Source organism: Dryas octopetala, chromosome 1, assembly GCF_963921425.1.
Source record: "Dryas octopetala chromosome 1, drDryOcto1.1, whole genome shotgun sequence".
Classification (NCBI taxonomy): domain Eukaryota; kingdom Viridiplantae; phylum Streptophyta; class Magnoliopsida; order Rosales; family Rosaceae; genus Dryas; species Dryas octopetala.
In genome coordinates this window covers 23,093,391-23,099,967 of record NC_141366.1, presented here as the reverse complement: position 1 = coordinate 23,099,967, position 6,577 = coordinate 23,093,391, and positions in this window count along the sequence as shown.

Sequence of the window (6,577 nt, the reverse complement as noted above, 5' to 3'; positions counted from 1 at the left end):
TGCTGACTCTGCTTCGTCTGAGATTGAGATTGAGATTTTGGGAAATCTGCGAGTTTTAGTTTGGGGGCTTTTGGACATGGGAGGGTTCCAGCCTATTCCCGCCAAAACGTGAGAAGAGTGTGCTGGGCCGGGCCGGGCTACGCGTTAAAATTTTTTTTGATGGAAACATAGTTAACACGGCTTACTTATAGCAACAAAACTTTACTTTCACTCAATTAACTTTTCCACGATGCTCACTTTCAGTGATCATCAATTTTATTCGAATTTTGGTCAAATATATATTTTACAAGTTACAATCACCTAATTTTCATGTGCATATATTTGATGCAAATTTAAATATAATTGACGAATAAAACTAAAGTTTGTAACAAAAAAAAGTTGGTGAATGATAGAATTAAAGTTCGCAAACTCAAGTGAGTCTCGAGGTAAAGTTCTCGTATTGTTGGCATAATTAACTCATTTAATATTAAGAACTGTCAAAACACCGATTAGGGTTTTTTTTTTCATGTAAGGCCAAATGACATACTCAATTGATAACACAACTCACACACCTTGACACAATCTCAAGCAGACTAGTTTTTCGAAAAGCACATGCAGTCTCATAACATTTTACTTTGAAAACTTATAAAATTAAGACGATGCCATTAATTTCAAGTGCATGTGAAAAGTTTTTAATATGATCAAAACAAAGATGGCGGGTTCCAATAAATAAAATGTTTTTTTACACTTTACCTATTTGAACTTTTCACTTGTTTGAACTTTACCACCTAAAAATAAATTGTGCCAATGTACCACCTATATTAAATTTGTTTTGCAATGTACTACATGAGCCTGTTTCTATCGAAACATCCATTAAAAAAAATCATGTGTCGTGCACGTGCCCGTGCCCCCTTTTACAGGGGTTTTTTCGTCATTTTTTGCCCAATCGAAATATGAAATGGGTATGGATGATTTCTTTATTCAACACTATTGCTTTTCCAAAGAATCTCAATTGTTCTCTTAAGGGTTTCAAGGGAATCTCAACTTTTTTCTGGGATCTAGGTCAAAAATTCATTAATTAGTAGTGCAATTTGGGTGGATTTTGTGTCTTTTTGTAGACAGAGAACAGACTCAGATATGATGGGGACCCTCCATACTATAGTAAGTTGATCTCAATCCCTTTTATATGGTCCTTGTATTCGATGTGGGTGGTGTCGGCTTTGGTTCCTGATTTTAAACCATCTGCCTATTTATATTAGGGTTTAGCGCATAAAATGTGTTTTTTACTTCCAATGCATAGTTGTATGCTGGGTTATTTAGAATTGTTTAATCTGTTATGTGCATGTGTGAATGCAAGTTGTGGGTTTCTTTATTATTGTGTTTTGGACTGTTACCCTTTATTTTACTCTTTTGTACTATTTATGGAAGTGTATTGATTATATATAGTGTATGTGTTGTTGGAAAATTTGAATGTAGAGTACTGTAGAATGAGATTTGTGTATGGAATATAGTGTTTACTGTGTTGAATGTTGTCTTCTACTACATATATAACTAAGTGGATTAATTATAATGGTTTATGAGATTGATTATAGTGTTTTTCTTGTACTATAAATGATAACCTATATTATATGAAAAAAAAAAAAAAAAAAACTCTCTTTACACAACCCAAACCCATCACTCCTAAACCCCAACTACAACCTTTGAGACACACCCCCCTCCTCCTATAACCTCATTTCTTCATTTTTCATCCACTAAACCCTGAATTTTTTCTCTTTGTTCTATATAGGTAATCATATTGTAGAAAAATTTACTAGTTTTGAAAAATTAAGCCTTCACTCGTTCCTTATTCGTTTTCAAATGAGGTATGATAGTAAATTTTTGTGTTTTTTGAAGAAAAAAAAATTGTGTTCTTCATTTTCTTTTCGCGGTTCATTTGGAGAACCAGTGCCGAATGTTTTTAAAATGTTCGATAGATTCACACAGAATGAAAATCACAAATAATTATTAAAAAATAATATTGCGCGGTTAACTGTTGAATACCTTTCATAACATTCGGCAGTCATCTACCGAACTATTTACTTATATTCGTCAGAAACCCACCAAATGAAATTCTGATATTTTCTAGAAGTGATCTCATTTTGTATGCATCTACCAAATGTTCTTGTATTTATTCAGCAGCAATTTGCTGAACAGAGACACTTTGTTCAACTATCCACCAGTCTAACTGCATAACCGCCTCCAAAGGTTTAGAGGATCAAAACCCTAGGTCAACACTATTGTGACCTCTTACTCTCAGGTCATCCTAACAATTCAAATATCATAATAACATACCAAAACCACGCCACATTTGGCAATCATAAACAATGCATATTTATCATGCATCAATATCTATTAACATAATACATGCAATAAAAAAGGTTTTTAGTAGGGTGTGAGTTTTCCCTACCTGAAATTCTTCGCGCAGCTTTATACCAACAAGTATATATCCAACTTATAGCTCCTCTTACTTCACTGGATTCGTTAATTAGGAAACTGTAGTACTCATTATATATTAGTTAAACTTCTACCAAGAATTAAAGACTAATTAAAACTAGAACCTTAATAAAAAATTAACAAACTGAGTCCAAGATCAGGAAGCCTTACCAAAGGAAGATAATTAATCTAAGTGAAAGAGTGAAATGGGTTTGTGGGTGAAGAAATGAAGTTGTGGGTTAGAAAGTAAGGTTTCGGGTGAGAGAAATGAGAGAGAGCGTTTATATGGACAACCACTGAGCACTTGTCAAAAGGGCTGAGCTCCTGGTGGAGCTTGCTGAGCCCTCGGTGAGGCTTTCCACAATCTTCCACCGAGCTTCACAATACTCTCCTCGCTTCTCCATTCTTCTCCAGCCTCCTACTTCGCCAGCTGCCTAGCCATCTGTCATTGATGACTGGCATCATTTCAGCCACTTGATCAAATATGATCAATGATTAGGATTAAGCCACTTCAACCATTTTTAACTTCTTTACACTTTTCTAACTTCAAACACTCGTCAAAAATATTTTTCGGACACCCAAAAATGTCTTGAAAAATGTTACTGACTCGTAACAATGAATACTAATTTCCTATGGACTCAAAACCAACTTTTGATCTCTAGAATTTATAACAAAAATCCCAATATTTCAAAAAGAAGTTCAAAACAATCTCTGAAAAACAAATAACTCAAGACTAAAATGCGAAAAGAAATTACGGGGTCTCATAGTTGGGGCCGAGATTGTGACTGAATACTCACGTGACTATACTAATGAATTCACAAGAAACAAGGTATCCATTTGTGTATTTGGAAATGATGTTGTATATAGTGGTAGTTGATATATGTGAATAATATAAATTATATGTGTAGATATTTCATTCGAGAGAAACATTGGTTAACTAGGCACGTGCACAAGGAAAAAAGAACAACATAGTCATTGTCATTATGAGGTCTAATGCAACAGGGGTGAGGAAGAAGAAAGATATAGTATTATTCTTTAGTTGTGAACAAAGTGGTCACCATAGGTTAACCAAGTCTAATGCAGATGGACAAAAGTCTGATGCCAATAGTCGAATGGTAAAACATCCTAAAGATATTAGGGACTCTACTACGAAGAGATGTGGATGCGTATTCTCATTAAAGGGTGTGCACACTGGTAAGGAGGATGAATGAACAGTAAATGTCGTATGTGGAGTGCATAACCATAGGATTTTGGATTATAGTGAAGGACATTCATTTTGTGGGATGATTATCCGAAGGAGAGAGAGTTTTCTATTGATGGAAATGTCCAAGAGTTTGGTGAAACCGAAGGATATTTTGACCATCTTAGCGGAAAGGGATGAATCGAATGCAACAACAATCAAAACAGAGAATAAATGGATCTTAGTTGTAGTGGCTTTTGCTCTCTTTGCTCCATACCACTCACCAATGACATATAATCTTCAATTTCCCTACAAACCAAAACAAAACAAATTAATATATTAAACGAGATAGTGTAACTCTAATGGTTAAGAGCATATATTTTAAAAACTTAGACAAATTAAGAAAGCTTACCGAAAGTGGAAGTGGATTCAATGGAGATATCTTAGCACTGCAAAACAGTGGAGACTCTAACAGTGATCATTCCCTCTCCATCAAAGCTACTTTGAGCAGCACCATTAGTCTCCCTCCTTTGAACAAGCATGCCCCTGGACGACGTTCTTGGTTACTTCGAGCTCATGGTTGCAAGCAAATCAGTCCTTTAGACTAATCATTCTCACCCTAAACCCTACGTACCATTTTTAAAAATTTCTTCACTGCAGTGACAATAGATTTTGACCGGGCATTCCATATTTTGTTCACTGCGGCAGCGACAATAGTTCTTCGCTTGACCTTCCATATTTTATATATCCCTCATTGATCATCCTGCATGGTTGAAATGAAATGAATTGAAATTAAAAACCAATAATTTCAAATAAAAAACAAAAGTAAAAAATAGCAAACTTGCACCTTGGATAGAAGTCCATACGGTGCATGCGCATGCAAATGTTCATATGTTTCATTTGCCATGACAATGCCAAAGACATCTCTCTATTCCTGAATGGTTAAAGTGTATTCCTCCATCCTATAACTAATTTTATTCATCATTCATTTATGATCAAATTCAACCATTTTATATTTAACAAGTTAGCTTATTGTTTTGCCTTTATGCATGATGTCATATCTTGAATGCATAACCCATATTGAGGGATTAGAAGCGGATCCGTCCACCAATCTATATGAAGTTTGACCGACCATTCTTACATAATTGAATGAGAAATATACCAAATTGGGTATATTCTCTTATGGGTAGTGGTTGCCTGTTAAAGAAAAATCACAACTTATTGATACATCAATACCTCCACAAATTATCAAATTCAAAAAATTCAAAAACTATGAATGAGAGAAGAAACATACTAATTAGGTCTTTGGGGTGACATAGGAAGACTCTAGCAAGTCGTATGAGGCAACCGTCTCCAAGTTCATTATAAACCCACTGTCGCAAAATCACATTAGACCCACACATGCTTACTCACTCACATACGCAAAAGCTTTGTTCATTGTAGAGATTTTAGTAAGGCTCACGCAATATCTCTCTGGATTCATCACGTTTGTTTCATCAAGAATGTGGAAGTCACTTAGGGCTTAGAGTAGAAGGTGCAACACAAAACCCCACACCTGCCTACACCTTAAGCCCAAATCTCATAAGGTTCAAACCAAAATTAACCAATGCTAAAAGCACTATATCCTTAAAATCATTTATCTGTGACTGTCATTCAATCAAAATTCACTAACAATTTAATTCAAAATAAAATAAAACCTTACCTTTGTCTCAATTTTTCCCAGTTGCACATAGAAGAGTTCCTTTATATTTACTCTTTAAGAATGTGGCATCATGAATTTGATGCGCAAAATTCGTCACGCGATCAACTCAGCCTCTGACAGAGAACACTAAGCATAAGGAGGCACCAGTGTGATACCGGCTAAGGACCCTCCGACGCTTAAGTCAATAAACACACATTCTTTCAGAATATTCTAGAGAGTTAGGATTGCATATCATACATGAGGGCTATGGTGCCCTATTTATAGTGATTATGGTCGAGGTCTTCTAGTCCTTGTTTAATTAGGATTCATGATAGCTTGCCACCTAAGTTTAACTTAGCATAGGGTCATGACTTCTTGTTCAAGTAGAACACGCCTTCTCTTAAGCTATCATTTGCACGAGCTAAGCCTTCTAGCCAAGAAGCTCATCTACTCTATCCTAATTGCCTGCGGATCTCACCACCTGGGACCCTATGGGTCTTCAAGTGTCATCTTGGGCCAACAACACTGGTACTGGGCCATCTCCAGAGAAACCTATCTTCCCCAAGGCGTCCCTTGGGGTGTGGGCCTATGAGATGCCCTTTAAAATGAAGCCTTGAGCTTAGATCATTGAAGCTTGGGCCTTTCTTGAGTCCCAAGGCTAAGCTATCCTTGGCCTCGCAAGTTCACCACACCAAAGCCCATTCAGGCCTTGTGCCTTTATGATATCGAGCATTCATATCCATGGGGGCTAATCCATGGTCCACCACAGGCTATTAACCCGTGTCTTAAGCCGAGGTTAGTATAACCTCGCTTCTTTGGGTCACCAAGCCTCATTGGCTTTGGCCCATTAGTCGCCAAGCCCATAGTTGAGCCTTGGTCCCTGGGTCTCTAGTCTATTCTTGGGCCTCACCCTATTCACTAGATCTTTCGGGCCTATGAACACGTTTATAATCTCTTGGACTTCTTTTCTTAGCTCATGTTTAGGCAAACAACGATTCAGACTCCATTTAAGCCTCATCACTTCCATTTCTACAATGCGTAGTTTTGCTGGATCAATATGGGTATTAACAATGAAAAAGCAATAGCAAGTACCAAGGGAACCCAACTATGCAAGCACCAAAACATAGGAAAAACCTCCTAAACTGATTGTCCAATGGATTGAACTCAAGAAAGCAATGTGAACCAAGATTTGTTGACTTCACAACCTTAGCATACCAACATAACTGATTGTATGAGTTTGAGTCAAATAGTGCGCCTTAAATTTA